Genomic DNA, 18761 nt, shown 5'->3' on the forward strand with positions numbered 1-18761 from the left:
AGAAGATGATGTGACCCTGGCTGTTAAAGATCCATTCGAGGCATGTTTGACAAATTTAGAAGAGATGAATGGTGAAGGGTTAGCTGAGTGGGTCATGGCACTTGAAGGCCAAGGATTCTGGAATAGGGACCCTCAGTTCGAGTCCCTTGAGTTAGAAAAAAGGGCTACACCTCCAGTAAAACTATCAGTAGAGGAACCACCCAAGATGGAGCTGGAACCGCTCCCAGCTCACCTCATGTACATTTTCTTAGGCCCTGATTCTACTTTGCCTGTTATTAAATCATCTGGTTTACTAGATGTGCAGGTAGAACAGCTCTTACAGGTACTGCAGGAAAGTAAGACTGTTATTGGCTGGACCATGGCAGATATAAAGGGTATCAGCCCAGCCTTTTGTATGCACAAGATTCTCTTGGAAGAAGGGCACAAATCTTCCAGAGAATATCAACGAAGGCTGAACCCGAACATGAAAGAGGTAGTAAAGAAGGAAGTGATCAAATGGTTAGATGCGGGAATCATCTTCCCCATCTCTGATAACAATTGGGTCAGCCCTGTCCAATGTGTGCCGAAAAAGGGGGGAATGACTGTTGTGCAAAATGAGAACAATGAGTTGATCTCAACTCGCACAGTCACGGGATGGCGGATTTGCATGGATTACAAAAAATTGAATACAGCCACCCGGAAGGACCACTTCCCCTTGCCTTTCATTGACCAAATGTTGGACAGGCTGGCCGGGCGATCGCACTTATATTTCTTAGATGGATATTCGGGGTACAATCAGATATCAATAGCCCCCGAAGATAGAGAGAAAACATCCTTCACTTGTCCTTATGGCATCTTTGCCTTTCGGAGAATGCCTTTTGGGCTTTGCAATGCACCGACGACATTTCAACGGTGCATATTAGCCATTTTCACAAACATGGTGGAGGATATTATGGAGGTATCTATGGATGATTTCTCCGTGGTGGGAGATTCATTCGAGGACTATCTTCACAACTTAAGAAGAGTGCTCAAAAGATGTGTAGAGACAAATTTAGTGTTGAACTAGGAGAAGTGCCATTTTATGGTACAGGAAGGGATAGTCCTGGGACATCGAGTGTCCAGTAAAGGAATTGAGGTCGACCATGCTAAGGTTGACATGATTGAAAAACTACCACCGCCCACTTCAGTCAAGGCGGTGAGAAGTTTCCTTGGACACGCCGGGTTCTACAGGCGATTCATAAAAGATTTCTCCAAAATTGCTAACCCATTATGCAAACTCCTTGAAAATGATCACCCCTTTGTGTTTTCTAATGATTGCAGGTTGGCATTTGAGGAGCTGAAGAAGAGATTGGTGACTGCACCCATCATTGTTGCACCCAACTAGGAGCAACCATTTGAGCTCATGTGTGACGCAAGTGACTATGCCATAGGAGCAGTCTTGGGGCAGCGAAAGGGTAAACTGATGCACCCAATTTATTATGCAAGCAGAACGTTAAGCGGTGCACAACTCAATTACACTGTGACAGAAAAGGATATGTTGGCTGTTGTTTTTGCATTCGACAAATTCAGGTCATACTTGATTGGCTCGAAAGTTATTGTTTACACTGACCATGCAGCAATTAGGTACCTGGTAGAAAAGAAGGAGTCAAAGCCACGTTTGATTCACTGGGTTCTTCTGTTACAAGAATTTGATCTAGAAATACGTGACCGAAAAGGGACAAAGAACCAAGTAGCTGACCACCTCTCAAAGTTGGAAGGAGCTAAAAAAAAGGTAGAGGTTGAGGGTATAACAGAGACATTCCCGGATGAACAGTTACTGGCAATGACAATGGAGGAGGCACCATGGTATGCTGATATTGCTAATTATTTAGCAAGTGGTATTGTACCTTATGAACTCTCCTCAATTCAAAAGAAAAAGTTCTTTCGTGATTGTCGGTATTATTATTGGGACGAACCTCTATTGTTTAAAATATGTGTAGATAATATGATCCGGCGGTGTATTCCCGAGAAAGATCAACATTCTATTTTGTAGGCTTGCCATGCTTCATCATATGGTGGACACTTTGGAGGAATTCGGACAGCAGCTAAGTGTTGGAGTCAGGCTTGTACTGGCCTACTCTATTCAAGGATGCCCATACTTGGGTCAAAATCTACGATGATTGCCAAAGGACTTGCAACATATCTCGCAGACATGAGATGCCAATAACCACAATTCAAGAGGTGGAGATTTTTGACATGTGGGGGATTGACTTCATGGGGCCATTCGTCAACTCGTATGGTAACAAGTACATATTGGTAGCAGTTGACTATGTCTCCAAGTGGGTCGAAGAGGTGGCTTTCCCGACCAATAACGCTAAAGGGGTACTAGGTTTTTTGAAGAAGAACATTTTCACACGTTTTGGTACCCCAAGAGTTATACTCAGTGATGGTGGAACCCATTTCTACAATAGAGCATTCGCACATCTATTGGAAAAATATGGAGTTCGTCATAAAGTAACCACCCCGTACCATCCACAATCGAGCGAGCAAGTTAAAGTGTCCAACAGGGAGATTAAAAGTGTCCTCACAAAAATAGTGAATGCAACAAGGACTGACTGGGCAAAGAAATTGGATGATGCATTGTGGGCGTACCGCACAGCCTTTAAAACCCCAATTGGTATGTCATCGTACAAGTTGGTGTTTGGCAAGGCATGCCACCTCCCAGTGGAGCTAGAGCATAAAGCACTTTTGGGCATTGCGGTAGTTAAACTTAGACATGGAGACAGCAGGTACTAACAGAATCACTGGGTTACATGAACTAGAGGAATTCAGGTTCCAGGCCTTTGAGAGTGCTAGATTATACAAAGAAAGGATGAAATTAATGCATGATAAGCACATCTTGGATCGAAACTTCAAACCCGGAGATCTAGTGTTGTTATACAACTCGAGATTGAGATTGTTCCCAGGTAAGTTAAAGTCCCGATGGTCAGGACCCTTCAGAGTGGTGAAATTGTTCTTAAGTGGAGCTGTAGAGATTGAATCAGAAGATGGGACAAACAAGTTCACAGTAAATGGGCAAAGGTTGAAACATTACCTTAGAATGGCTGAAGAAAAAGGGATATAGTGGTAATCACTTTGGAAGAGCCCTAGTACGCGGATGAGGAATGATGATCAAATGCTTGTGTCGTGCCGCGACGTTAAATCAGGCGCTGCGTGGGAGGCAACCCATGAGTGTGTTGTTAGTGTGTTTATGTAACTTCATATATATATAAAAACAAAATAGAAAAACAGCGCTAGCACCGCGACCGCGGTGGAAGGCAAACATTCTGCCTCAGATTTTTCACCTTATCGCGACCTCGGTGGATCGCGGTAAACCGCGGTGAAGCGTGAACTTTCTACCTCGAATTTTTAAACCCACCGCGGTCGTGGTGGACCGCGGTCGTGGTGGACCGCGGTTGCGGTGGACCGCGGTCGACCGCGGTGGGTCCGAGGTAATTTTTTTTTTCTGTTTTTCTTATTTCTTTTCCTCCTCTTTTAATTTTACAACCCAAACTCCCCCCTCTTAAACCCAACACACCCGATCCTCTCCCCCATATTTCCAATTTCTCTCTCTCTCTCTAAACCCTAACCCCTCAAATACTCTCTTCTTCTTCCCTCATACTAACATCCCCCACCTCCATTCCTCTCCTCATTCTTCAACTACGGTATGTTCCTCACCTCTTTTTTCTCTTTTCTTTAGTATTGTGTTGTATTGTGTTGTAGTTTACGTAATTTTATATTGTGTTGGGTTGTAATTGTTGGTATACTCTTTTTCTTCTTGTTTTTGCTTTTAAATTTTGTTTTTGAGTTTGATTGGTGAAGGGGCTGCGCATTGCATGTTTGAACGGTGTTATTGGTGGGTGATTGAATGAAGTAAGTGTGGGGTGTGTTGGAGTGGTAGTATACCTGATTGGGGAGGAGCTTTGATGTACCCATGAGGGCTATATGTGTCTGGATAGTGCCCTGCTCACAAGGTGTTTGGGAAATTGCTCCAATGGAGATATAAGGAGATATTGTGACATGGTTATGGTGAAGTTTGAGTAACCATCCATAGTCACATATTTTACGCACTCACTAATAGGTGTTTCGTTATATGACAAGTACAATGAGTTTTTCCAGGAAGCGACAAAACACTGAACCCTCTACTAGTGGACCGGGAGGCTCCTCACGAGCTAGGAGCCAAGCTAGTGCACCTCAGTTTGATAGCACTCGATTTGTATCAAGAGCAGCGAAGGATAGGTACAACCAGAAAGCAGCTAAGAAGTTACAACCTGAGGTGCACATTGATCGAACGGCTTTGGAGGTGGAATGCCCCAATATGTTTAATGAGCTGAGGCGGTGTCAGCTGGACATCTTCTTCGAGGTACCGGAGGAGGCTAATGTTCAACTAGTAAGGGAGTTCTATGCGAACTTGCCAGAACATGAGAATAGGATTGTGATGGTGCGCAATACCCCGGTAAATGCATTCCTTGACACCATCCGCAGGGTATATAGGCTGCCTATGTTTCGGGGTGAATTTGATCCTTATCGTACTTTTAGAGGAACACGGGCCTTGTGGGGCACTCTTCTTGATACTATCTGTGTGCCGGATGGAGAACACCTATGGATCAAGCACATGATTACTCTCAACTCCCACTGTCTGAATTGGGAGGCTAAGTGTTAGCTCACCATTGTCAACAGTCGATTGTTGCCATCCAGCAACACGACAGATGTTAATCTACCACGAGCGTCTGCAATCCACTGTTTCATGTCCCACAGTGATTTTGATGTGGCCCGGCTCATCCATGAAGAGATGTTCATTAGATCACCTGATCTAACCAAGGGCCACTACTTCCCTTCGATGATCACCCGGCTGTGCCATATTGGTCGAGTCCCTGAAGACACCCGGGTTGATGGGGGATTGCCACTAAAAACCCCGTTTCGGGCGAGAAAAATTGGAATTGGATGAGAGCCGGTGGTGAATGTTGATGACTCTGATGATGATTCAGTTAATGATGATGATGATGCTGAGGTAGCTGAGGTTCCCCCTCCTCAAAGAGCTGATATGGCAGGCCCATCACAGCCACGCCGGAGCACCCGTATGACAGCTTTGGAGCAGAATATGGCTGGGTTGCGTACCTCAGTCACTGATTTGGGTGTCTATGTTGATGCGGTGGCTGAGAGGCAAGTGAAATCAGAGAAGAAATTCTTGGGCTAGTTGAGAGCGCTAGGACGTGCGTGCAACGTGAATCCAGACACTATCTCCGATTAGGAGTGAGCCTTCAGGGAAGTTCCTTAACCTCACTGTTCTTCAAATTTTAAACCATGGGGACATGTCTTCATTTTAAGTGTGGGGTAGGGATACTTCATTGTATGTTTGTATTTGTAATAATTGACTATTTAATTTTGCTTGTTTTGTCTTGCCTTGATTGTTTTGATGTAGAGTAATAGTTCATTAGGAAAGCTAAAATAGTAAGTGACTTGTCTCGACGACGGATCTATTTCGGCGGGGTTTTTGAGGGACTAAGTCGGGGAAAAAAATTGGAATATGGAGACTTTTCCTGATGATGGATCCTTTAGACAATTTTCTTGAGGGAAGTAGTCTAGAGAAAAGACAAAAAAGATTTTTTATTTTATTTAGGTAGTGTAGTAACTCCCCCTTGGTTTTTCTTTGGGCCACGGTTCTTTTCCAAGGGTTTAGCTTGAACCGGGTATAGGTAATTTTTGTTTTTGTTCTTTTTAGTTTTAGGCTAGGATTAATAGGCTACGAGCGAAAATCAATTTTTTACATCTGAACACAATAGACACTAGAGTCTAACGTCTAGCTTCATTGGTTAAATCCTGTTAAAGTGCCTTAAAATTGTACGTTTGTATCTAACTTGAACACTCAAAAGAGAATGTCTTGATAAACCAATCCGGAGTGAGTCACGTGCCATGTGTGTGTGAGTTTTACTGTGTTCCATGTTTCATATTTGATGCCTAGAACTTGCCCTGTGTGTTTGCAAAGCGAAATAGTAGTTTCTTTCAGTTTTAGAAGTGATATAGGCATTTCTTTGTTGAGCCAGATATATAAAGTAAACCCACCTGAATGCAATACATCGTAGTTAACCCCGTTGAGCCTATAAGCCTATTTCTTTGGCAACCACATTGCGAACCTTACCCAATTGTTTGAATAGCTTGCCGTTTGAACCCTTTTACCTCCCAATAAGCACTTGAACGGTAATGAAAATATGCAAAAGTAAAAGTGTGGGGTGGTGGTTTGGTTTTTGAGTGGAACCATTGAGATAGAGAAACAGGGTGGAATTTGAAGCATAAAAGAAAAGGCACCATGAAAAGAAAAAAAAAAGAAAAAAAGAAAAATATGGGTCATAAACAATTATAATGGTTGATAAGTGGTGGCTTGTACAAATTGCACCTAATGGATGGGGATGTTTTAAACAAATGAGGTGGAATGTTTGGTTGGCACAACTATGACCTTTAAGTTTAATGTAATTGTATTAAAATTGCTTAGGGAGGTTAGTCACTATATCTAAATATATCCTACATGTCCCTTAGCTTACATTACAACCAAGTAAAGTCCTATTGATCTTAGACTGAATGGGCTCAATTAGTAAAGTATTACACTACGGGCAAGCCTATGGTGCATCTTTGTGGCATGTGAATTTTCTTTCTGAGAGTGAGCGAATTTTGTCTATCTTAGTTCCTACTTGTTCTAATTATCGTTATATGAGGAACTACTCTCTTGTGTGATGTGAGGGCATGTGATCCACAAAGGAAAGGTAAGTCTTGCCTCTTGTATAGAGTAGTTTGAGTAAGTGCAAATGTTGCATGGTACAAAAGGTTTGACTCTTGAGGTAAAGGTTGTTCACTACTAGGTGCAAATTTTTGTAAAATGTTCATGGTGTTAGTCGTTAAAGGAAAAGCTTAGGGAAGAAATTTTGATGGAGTGTGGTGGATTGCTCGAGGACAAGCAATGATTTGAGTGTGGGGTGTTGATAGTAGGTGATATACGTGATATTTACACCTTAATATGACCATACTTTGTTGTTATTTTATAGATAAATTGCCAACAAAATGCTCTAAATAGTGTTCTCTTGTTTAGCAGGGAATATTATATGAGAGGAAGCAACATGAAGTGTTTTGGAGGCGATAATGTGAAGAAAAACACCTACTCGAGAAGTACCCGAACACAAAGAAGCATAAATGGCCTGGGCAAGAAGGCCACCGCGACCGCGGTGAACCGCGGTAGGTTACTGAAGTGAGGCAGAAAGGTCAGCTTTCATCGCGGTTGACCGCGACCGCGGTGCACTATTCACGCAGCTGGAAGTTTGAGGACCAAAGTGTAATTTCGGGAAAACTTTTGGAAAACCCTTATAAGCTTTAGAAACTCGCCCAACTAAAGGGGGAAGCTAATTTTAGACTACTTTTGGGAGGAAGAACAAGTGTGAGAATATCAACAAAACATTAGAGTTTTTCTATCTCCTTTTAATTCCTGCAATTTTACATTATGAATAATTTAGTAGTTTTCTCTTGTTTTGTTATGAGTAGCTAAATACTTATCTAGGGTTGATGGAACCAATTGTTGGTTGAAGTTTTGACTCAAGTTGTTATAATCGAGTCGGATTTATGATATGATTGTTCAACTACGTTTTGTATGGTGATTAATTGAATGGGCCCTTGATTAATCGTGTCTAATTATCTTATATTGCTTGAGAAAGAGTATTAGGTTAGACAGCGGTTGAACAACACCATTTTTGGGTAATTGAAGAGATTCATTACTTGAACTTAAAAGTGGGTTTAGAGATAACAAAACTTTGGTGGGATACTTTAGAGTTGCATAACTATTGTCAGCTAGAGCAGTTCGAGAGAATGCTCTAGTAAATTATTGTAATTGACCGAGAGATAATTACGACAACCCATAGCTCTTAATCCTCATAGAGTATTATGGCGAGATTATAGCGGAAGAGTCAGGACCTAAACTAGCAATTGGGGAAATCACTGCCCTAGACCTTTTTACCATTGCATTATCTTTATTTTAGCTTACCGTTGTTTTTAATAGTAGTCGAAGTAGTTAAACAAAAACTCAATCGTTATTGATCAAAAATCTTGCATCTAGAGATTGATTGTGTTGATAATAACATTGTCGAATAGGGTAATAGATAGGTTAGTTCCCTGAGGATTCGATTCCGGACTTAAAAATCGGATTATATTTGCAGCGACCGCTTTGTCCTTTAAAAGGTATAGTTGGGCGTTATCAGAGGGGAAAAAAGAGAAGAAAAATAAAAATAAATACAAAAGAAAAAAATCCATGAACAGAAAAATACACCTTTTATCCATCTTGACCCGGGCTAGTGAGTTATCTATGTATCTATGTGCTTAAAGAAAGAGGACTTACTTGTGGCATGGTTTCTTTGAAAGGCGATGATTAGGTTATGAAGACTAGGTGTGTGAACGCGAATTGTATTGTATTAAAAGTGCTTAGGAGGATTAATCACTATTACTCATATATATCCTATTCGTCGCTTAGCTACATTATATCCCTTAAAGATCTACTTGATCTTAGACTTCATGAATTTAAATTAGTTGAGTCTTACACTATAGGTAAGCCTATCGCACGATCTTGGGTAACATGTGAAATTCTTTGCGAAAGTGAGCAAATTTTTTCGATATATGTCTTTAAATTATATTTTAATTCATATTTGAGTGTGTGGACTACTCACTTTCTTTCGTTGTTGGTGAACCTACGTGATTTTCAACGGAATAGCAAGGTCCTTGAGTTGGCATAAGAAAGCAAGTTATGAAATGGAATGTATGGAGTCAATTTCTAGCCAGGTAATATAGTGATCCTATCCTTTTTATAATTGTGAGGTATTGTCCACTTTGACTCGATGGATTTTGGTGGTTTAGTTTGGCACTAAAAGGCACCATAAAAAGGTAAAGTTTCCTATTTCCTTATATAGTTATTGAATTTTTTGTTCATCTCCACCATCAAATGAGACTCATGTTTGTACTATAGCTTATGTGGGATATCATAGGTCTCTGCTCTTATCGTAGGAGTAAATTATATATATATATATATATATATATATATATATATAGTCTACATATTGACTTCTTATTTCGTCTCCACCCGCAACTGGAATTAATTCATTCTTGTAATATAGCTACTGATATATGGATATTGTTGGTCTCAACTCTTAAGTAAGAGATATATTTGTAATCCATAAGTCCACATGGTGATATCCTTGTTTGTATCTATGTTAAACTAGAACTAGTGTTTAATTAACTTGTTGTTTATTACTAATGTGGAGCATCACTGGTCACGAGTACTCTTAACTGGGAGTTTCATTTGTAGTTCATATACTAGCTTAAACAAGATTTGTAATCCACATAGCCACCACTATCAACTAATATTTTGTAGTCTACATAGCTATTTTCTGCTCCACACATAACATTGTTTGGAGGTTATCATGTTTGGAGAAAAGTAGACCTTTCCCTGAAGCAGACTTTAGATACCGCAAAATATAAAAGACACCTTGCATATGAGGATCTCGGGGATCATGCATGAACTGACTCACCAAGCTAACTAAATAGGCTATGTCCGGTATAGTGTGGGAGAGATGAATGAGTCTTCCAATCCACTAGGTTAAAAAACTTTTCTGATTTATATATATATATATATATATATATATATATATATATATAAGCGCAAAAAAACAAAATATTTTCTTAGGAGGTCTAGTACAAAGAAAAGCATAAAATTTGAAAGCTACAGACGTTCTATTATCAATGTTGAGTGGTGGTCTCAACAATGATATCACAAAATGAATACTAACTATACTAAATAAATGGTGCATAAAATCTCCCTTGTCTTCGTGTATTGGCATCACTGTCTGTACGATGTAGTTGAGAATTTCCTTTCCTTGATGTTGTAGTATCAGTATTTGTTCCCAACTATTCAAAAACTCTACAGCTTGTTACATGTAACGTCTGCAAATGTACCACTGATCAATCCATGTCATTAGTTGCTCGCTTGCTTCCTTTTTGTTCTCAGTTTTGGATGTCCTCTTCATGTTTTTTGATGTTCTCTTTCTCTGAATTCCTTCCTTTAGTGACCTTCTATGATATTGTGTGTAATTACTGCCTCAGTATGTCTCCAACTTCTCCGCTAAGTACCTCTCAGGTTGCCATGTGAATTGCCGCTTCCAGGACTGCACGACCATGATGTATTGAGGCCTCATTACGAAATTGACCTATGTGTTTTTGCCTGAACCATTTGCTTGATTTGATCCCGGGGCTGTTGTAGTGCAGAGTTGTGTTTGCCTTTTGTTACAAAACACAGCTACTTTACCCATAAATCTTCGCCAACTCCAAGTGTATGCACGGTGATTTATTTGATCAATCTGGGCATAAGAGCTGCCCCTTCCTAGTCTTGTTGCTATACTTGTGCTCATATGTGAGTCCCCTTCAATGGACTGAGTACTAGGTATTGATACCACCAGTTGAAGGTTATTCACACTATGAGGCATAGCCACAGTAAATTTTCTTGATTGTTCTTCATTGCCATATGCCTGGTTCCCTGTATGTTCAACTATTCTTTTGTACGTGTGTGCCTTCCTTTCCATGTCTAACTGATCCCTTGTTGTATTTCCTTCATGTGGCTTTGAAGAGTAATTCACCTCCCTTGACACCCCACTTAATCTCATTCGAGTCAGCCAATGAACCCTGTCAACCATATGAATTCTGGGCAGCCTTGTGTTTGTCTTTGAAACTGTGTCTATGCCCACCTTCAAGTCCCTCCCATGGGAATGAGTACTATGTACTTATACCACCACATGGGAGTTCTTCAAATAGTGAGGCATAGACACAATACCTTCTCCTGCAAAAAAGAACACGATGTTAGTGTAAAAAATGAACAGCATACTCTCCTCCCAAAGAATTTGAATATGATGTTCCAATATTTTCTCCTGTCTCCTGCCACTCTATGGCTCCATATACTTCGGTTTTTGGCAACCTTGACCCTAAAATAAGGACATTGCAGCTTATCTTCATTCACTATTCTCCTTCCTTGTACATCCAGTTGCCCAAATTCTTGGCATTCAAAGTCCCCAGCATCTAAGGCATAATTAGCAAGATGGCCTGCTAGTTTATTACCTTCCTTAAAGATATTAGATACCACATAATTTCCCCTATTAAGCAACTCTATAATCTCCTCCACATGCTCAGCTATGCACCAAGGTGGTTTCCATACTCCCTCCATAACTTTCTTCAATAGCATTGAGTCTGTTTGGATGTTTACTTGTGAATACTGCTGCATTCTACAATATCTCAGTGCTTCTGCAATAGCCACTGCTTATGCCTCTGTGTTGGTGGTTTCTTTGGTTTCCTTCCCTACTGCATAGACAATATCTCCCTTTTCATCCCTTATGCAATATCCAATAGCACTACTGCTTGGATTCCTCCTCGATGCACTATCTGTATTCACCTTAAGCCATCCTTCTTCTGGGAATGTCCATATCACTTTTTTCACCTTCAACCTAGGAGTATAATTCTCCATCATAGTTAACAGCTCATGCCATTTATGAGGAACATGGACTATTCCTGGCTTCCTTACTCTCACTAGGGATTGAAGAGTAGTTGAAACTTGATAGATCACTCTACTGACTGACACAGATTCCCCATATTTCATGTTATTTCTCCTCTTCCATAACTCCGAAACAATGCAAGCGGGCAGTGCTTGCATAATAGGCTTGAGTTTATGGCATACATTAACTATCCAGCACTTAGTGATAACTTGATGCAAAGACAAACGTTCCATTCTAATACCAGCCCTTGTTAAGAAATATCTCCAAACAAATGTTGCTGCAGTAGATTTATAAAAAAAGTGTTGTAATGTTTCTTCCTCTGGATTTGTACAACACCAACACTTTGAGGCCATCAAATATCCAAGTCTTCTCATGAAATCATCCAATGGAAGTTTTTCTTTCCACACCTTCCACATAAAAAAGCTATTTTGAAAGGCAATCCCTTTACCCAAATCATCATGTATTAAAACCTTGGTTCATTCCTTCTTTTAATATATTCCCATGTTGTTTTGACACTGAAGTACCCCCTAGTCTCTAGCTTCCAGTAAGGTTTATCTAGTTCATTCTGCGATTGAGGGGGTTTGATATTATCTACGATTTGCATTGCATATTCTTCAGGTAATAGCTCCAGTAATCTGTCCACATCCCAAGTCCCTTGTTCCACCACATCAAATACATTGTGCACTGACTCATCTACCCCAAAGTCATGAGGAACCATGAAGTATAAAGCCCCTAGTCCTATCCAGTTGTCGAACCAAAACAAAGAAGAACCCATCTTAGGCTGCCAAGCTATTTGATGTTATATCAAATCCCTACATTCAAGCATTTTTCTCCAAACATGTGATCCTCTTCTCCATGGTACTATAACTGAATTCAGCTTCTTGCAGTATTTTTGACACATAAATGAGCTCCACAAACTTGGTTTAGTTCTATAGTTCCACCATAATTTAGAAAACAAAGCCTTTGACACATCATATAATGATCTGAAACCAATCTCCCTTCTTCAACTGGCATGCACAAAGTATTCCATGATGCCCGGTGTCTATTGTTACCCCCTATTAAACTGCTCCAAAAAAACTGGGCAAAGATTTTGTGCAACTTATTTATAACAGAGTTTGGAGGGTTGACTGCAGATAGTAAATGCATAGACATGCTCTGCAGAACATTAGCAATCAGAACTGTCCTTCCTCCAACAGATAAAAGCTTTCCTTTCCATGTTTGCAACTTGTCCATGACCATTATGATCATGCTTTGATAGTATTCCATATTTCTCCTAGCATAAAATATAGGACAGCCTAAGTACAATATTGGGAAGTTCTGCCTTTTGATTCCTGTTATTCTTTCCACTTTCAAGAACACCTCTTCTTCTGTCAAATGATGCAAGTATATTGCAGATTTTGCCTTGTTCAACAGCTGTCCAGATGCTACATCATATGCACTCAATACCTCCATGATCAATCTCAAAGAAGTGGCATCAGATGAAGAAAAGATGATGGTGTCATCTGCATATGCTAGATGGTTTACTTTAGGACTCCACTTGGGCAAACCAAAACCACAGAAGTACAAGTTCAGGTGTAGAGCATTTAACCCTCTCGATAATGCTTCAGCAGCTAAGATAAATAGGGTAGGTGACAGAGGATCACCTTGTTTGATCCCTCTTGATGATTTGAAGAACCCATGAGCTTGACCATTAATGAGAACAGAATACCAGTTATTTGACACTATCCCAAATATCATGCCTATAAATCTCTCTACAAATCCCATCTTTCTCAGTATTTTGGTTAGAAACAGCCATGATAACCTATCATATGCCTTGGTCATATCAAGTTTCTTTACCACATTTGGTCCAGCTTTTGTCCTAAGTCTAATATTTGTTATGATCTCCAATGTGAGTAAGATATTTTCAACAATGTTCCTCCCTTTCACAAAACCTGCTTGCTCTTCAGATATCAGACTTGGCAATAGATCAACCAGCCTTTCATGATTCACCCTTGATATCACTTTGTTGGAGAAGTTACTTAGACTAATTGGCCTCATCTCAGAAAATGTTGACACTTCCTTCTTCTTTGGGAGCAAAACCAAATTTGTATGTGTGACACATTTTGGCAGTTCATGCCCCCTGAAAAATGCTCTTACCATGTCAAATAAGTCATCTCCAATTATCTCCCAGCATGCCTGATAGAAGCTTCCTGTAAACCCATCTGGACCTCTAGCACTGTTGCCATTGAGACCAAAAACTGCAGCTTTAACTTCTTCTTTTGTTGGTTGTTTGACCAAATCTGAGTTCTGCCCCATATCTACCAATGAAGGTACATATTTGATGATGCTGAATCTGCGAGGAATTGTTACTTCTGTGAACTGATCCTGAAAAAAATTTATTGCTTCAGCAGCAATTTCTTCATCTTCTTTTAGCCCACACTTCCTCATGATCTCGATCTCATCATTAATGTGTAGTGTTTTTTTTTTCAAAAAAAAAATCTCTTTTTTTGTTTTGTGAGAACAACTAATCCACTAAGGAAAATATAGGAATCTACTTCTTGCTTCTCCTTTAGTTGAACTTTATGTCGGACGTTTCTTTTATACTAAGGAGGTAATATAATGCCTACACAGACATGTTGAATGGATCTCAGTTCATGTTTATTCAGCTTGAAGGGGATTAACTAGTTATGATTTTCATAAAGGTTTGACGTATTTACATTATAAAATAACAGAAGTTAAACTCATTAATGAATTATTACATAAATCGAGCTTCGACCTAACTTCTATAAGTACAATGTAGATTATTAATTTAATAAGAAGTTTCTGAAATATTATTCAAAAATAATAGCACTAGTTCTTGAATGTGTGTAACTTAATTAGTTACACTTAATTGACTCAATGGTTTCTCGTTGATACTTTTGGATTTCAGATTATCATTTTAAAACAGTGATTGAATAAGTGATTATAGGATTCTTGAACATGATCTTAACCACCCATCACTTGACAGTGATTAATACGAAGAAAATTGGACCTCTTCTCATCTACAACCGATAGAACCTTTAGCTAATAGGAGCATTTTTAGCAACTAGTTTCTTGACACGTGTATGCCTAGTAATGTAGTCCACGATTAGTGTAGAATAATTAATAATGTGTATCGTCGTATGTATGGTGACTTATTTGTTGAAGTCAGATGATTGAATATCATTTGAACCAAGGGTGGATCTAGTAACCAATATGTGGATTTATTTGAACCCACAACTTTTAGCCTAGACTTAAATTTATCTATTTAGAACTTATTTAAATTGCTAAAAATATTGAACTATGAACCCATAGCTCAAATAAGTAAGATAATAGGTTCAACGATTGATACCTAAGTCCTGAACCCATAAAATTAAAATCCATGATCCGCCTCTTATCTGAACTACAAAAATCAGCAATAAATGTTTATTTAGACGTGTGATTTTTTACTAATTTTGATTTTATGATGTACAAAATATGTAATGAAACGCAACCCACCTAATACTTCTTTCATATAAACAATATCCTTGCCTCCTTGGTGTACATTTTTTACATCAATTTTGGTTACTCTATCATCACCAAAATTCTTATTGTCACTACTAATCTTCCTCGTAAAAGAGCAACATAAAGTTGACCTTGTAAGGAAACATATTATGGCAGACATAACATACCTCATTATCTATTGAACATATCCTAAGATACTCGGTAAGCATAATGCGTGCTTGAAATTGTCCATTACCATGACACTTTCTTATGTTTGATTCACTAAGTGTTTGATATACAATACAATAAAGATATATTGACGTATTTAAAAAAGAAATCGGCATAATTAAAAAGAAAAAAGAAAATGCTATAAAATTTTGTTCTTTATATATAGTACCTGATTGGTTGGCCGGAAGATGTAGCTGAAGATTGATAACTGATGCATTCACTTAGACTGAACATATTAATTCTTCAAAGAGTGAGAATGGATGTTGTTAGACAAAAGTCTATTCAGACTAACCTTCTAAAACTGCTCCTAAAGAGTCATTTTTAGGATATAGTAATATGGAGAAGACAAAATTGTTTCAAGCACCGACAGAATCGGAAGCGCCCCCATAAAAAAAACTAAACTCTACCTTAAGAAATAACTTTTTGTTTCTGAGTGACGTGACTGCCAAAGTCATAGAGCCAGTATACGTGGAACATATCATATGAGAAAGCACATTGTATTTCTTGTTATTCATAACGATAGTATTATGTTATGCTGGACGGCTGGTCAATTGAAATTTATCTCTAACCATGTAATCATTAACAGTGATGTATCAAGCACTAAGTTAATATTCTAAGGTCAAAGTTATTCACTGGTCAAGAAGCCAATTGTTAATGCCTAAGGCAGTGTAATCCCCGATCTTTAAAATTATGGGTGCTCGTCCAAAAAAAATTCAAAAGAAGAGAGAAAAGAAATTTTGTTATGGGTGCTCACACAATGCCTTTTTTATTTTTAAATAATTGCCTGTATAAATCTACTAAATTTGATTTTAAAAAAAAACAATAAGTGCTTAAGCACTCATAATATTCCATGTAGATCCGCGCTGATTCCAGGATATTTGCCAATTTGTTGTATACCAAATTTGTTAACAGTGTTATTTGAGCAATGATTCGACTGCTTATGATAAGTATCATTGCTTGAAAGATTTAATTAACTTGAAAATCCTTTTACAACGATTTGAAACAAGTCTCCAAATATAAGATGGAGTAAACGCAAAACACTGCCTTGTTGTCAGTGTAGCATTAACAGAAAGTCATCAAATAAGTCAAGCCACTAATTTCCAAAAGAATAATTGTCAAGCCATACAAAAAAGAACTTTTTTTTTTAAATACTTATAGATACACTGTCACCAAAGTTATGAAGAATTGATTCTCAATCTTTCTAAAGATAATAAAGTAGGCTTTGCCCCAAACGCCGACACTTTCAATTCCGTTTCTGGATCATGGCTTAAAATGCCGTAAAAATTTTAAAACACAGTACAACCCTTTTCGATCTTAAGTAATGTTGTATAAGAAAGGGAGATGGAGACAAAGAAATATAAACTCCCATGATGTCATGTGCAAGACACCACCAAAAGTAATTACAACAACGGTAAATAGGAGTATGAAGTGCTGGTTAAGGTTATTTGTAGGCGTTAGTGTTTTTTCCTTAGTACGGTGCCTCACTGCCCGTTTGGATTGACTTAAAAAAAGTAGCTTTTCAGTAGAAATAGCTTTTAAGCCAAAAAACAGTAAGTTGAGATTGCCCAGATATTGCTTTTGGCTTGTTGTAAGCAATTTTTAACTTATTTTAAGTACTTTTTGACTTTGTTAAACACAGAAAAAAACTTTAAAAAAAAAAACTTAAAAGCTAATTTGACCAGCTTAAAAGCCAATCCAAACATTGACTTTCATTAAGTGCAAATTTGTCTTAAATGTTACATGTGTTAGACTCGTACTCGTACACAAATCAAAAGGATGCAACTATTAAGAAAAGACACTTTAATTTATTTGGTAATTCGGCGAAGAGAGTTTTCTGCCAAAAGTGCATGTGAAGCGTTGGCTTTTTTCTTTCTCTTTATGAAGCGTTGGCTTCGTTTCTTTTTTGGTTGAAGCGTTGGCTTCTCTAGTTAATTTTATTTCATTAACTAGTGTAAGGTTATTTAAAATACTAATTAGGTTTCTTAGTAGGGGTATTATGATAATTTAACTTTTCAATTAAGGGCTTCCCACTTTTAATATAGTATAGATTAAGACAGTAGAATCATGAGCACTTAGCGTGTGTTTGGTAGGAAGGAAAATATTTTTCACGAAAATATTCTTTTGAAAAATAAGTGATTTTCTTATTTATTTTTTGGTATTTGGTTAAGTAGCACAAAATTCTTTTTGAAATATATATAATTTAGAAAAACACTATGAGAGACAAAACGGATAAGGGGGGAAGGATGATAGATCAGGATCTAGGGGACGGTTGTAAGGCTAAACAAATTGCTTCTGCTCCACGAACATAGGACTGTGTTGGTTGTAAGAGATGTGAATCTTCCTGTCCAACAGATTTCTTGAGTGTCCAAGGCTTTTGAAAATAGAGAAGAAAAGCAGCTAGGAGCTAAATATTAGAAGAGCGCCCTCTCTTTTCTTCGAGAAATCGAGTTCGTTCGGTTGGTTCCCTGTCCCCAAACAGTGCAGGTTCTAAGACTAGGCGAAGATCGGAGACTAACCACGAATCATCAATTCCTTTGACCATTCGTTTTGAGCCTCCAATTATTTTCGAAATGCTACAAGGTTCGCCTTGCCTTATGAAAGAAATGAAGGATAAGAGGAGGGGGCTGAAGTGGCGATGGCGAGGGTGGACAGGGGCGGACCTACGCTAGGGGGTGGGGGGTCACAGGCATCCGTTGGCCTCGGTAAAAATATTGTATATATATATATATATATGTTAATACAGGGAGGACCCCTCTAAATATTTTATGCGGCCCCCTTAGTCACAAAGACTGGACAGAAGAGTTGGTTTGTGGGAGTAGCTGCCTTTTTTTGCTTTGGGATCACCCTCGGGTATGTGCATGATAAGGTTACACAATGATTTGATGACTTTGGAACAACTCTTGGCACGTTCGAGGACGAAGATTCGAATTTGGGGTCCTGCAATCCATATTATTTTATTTTTACTTTTTAGTGAAGTGGACGATTTAAAACCAAGTTGTATTTGAATTTCAAGAATAACTTTCAGAAATGTGAAGTGGACATATAATACAGAAATGTGAAGTGAAGTGGACGATTCAGAAATGTATTTGAAACCAAGTCCATTTATTCCCTGCTCCTATTTGCTCGATCTCATGTTGATACATATAATACAACTTAAGAAAGGAATAATAACAATATTAATACTTCATGTTTCCCAATCAACTGCACTAAACTTTGAAGTTGCTCTTTAGATGGAAGGGGTGTGATTCCCTATAATACGTTATTTCTATTTAGTATTAATATAAGGAGTGTGATTAATCATATTAAAAATGTTATTTTGATTGGCATTGTTGCTTTGTAGGAAGTTCTGTTGATGTGAATTGAGATGGATATATTTTTGACGAGGTTTAATTCATCTCAACCAAGTTCTAGTTTTAGAGACAATTCCTCCTATCTTGTAGAGGAGTTTGATGTGAAATCACTTAATACTGACCCCATAGAGAGAATACCCAT

The sequence above is a fragment of the Nicotiana sylvestris genome, chromosome 8, assembly GCF_000393655.2.
Source record: "Nicotiana sylvestris chromosome 8, ASM39365v2, whole genome shotgun sequence".
Taxonomy (NCBI): Eukaryota; Viridiplantae; Streptophyta; class Magnoliopsida; order Solanales; family Solanaceae; genus Nicotiana; species Nicotiana sylvestris.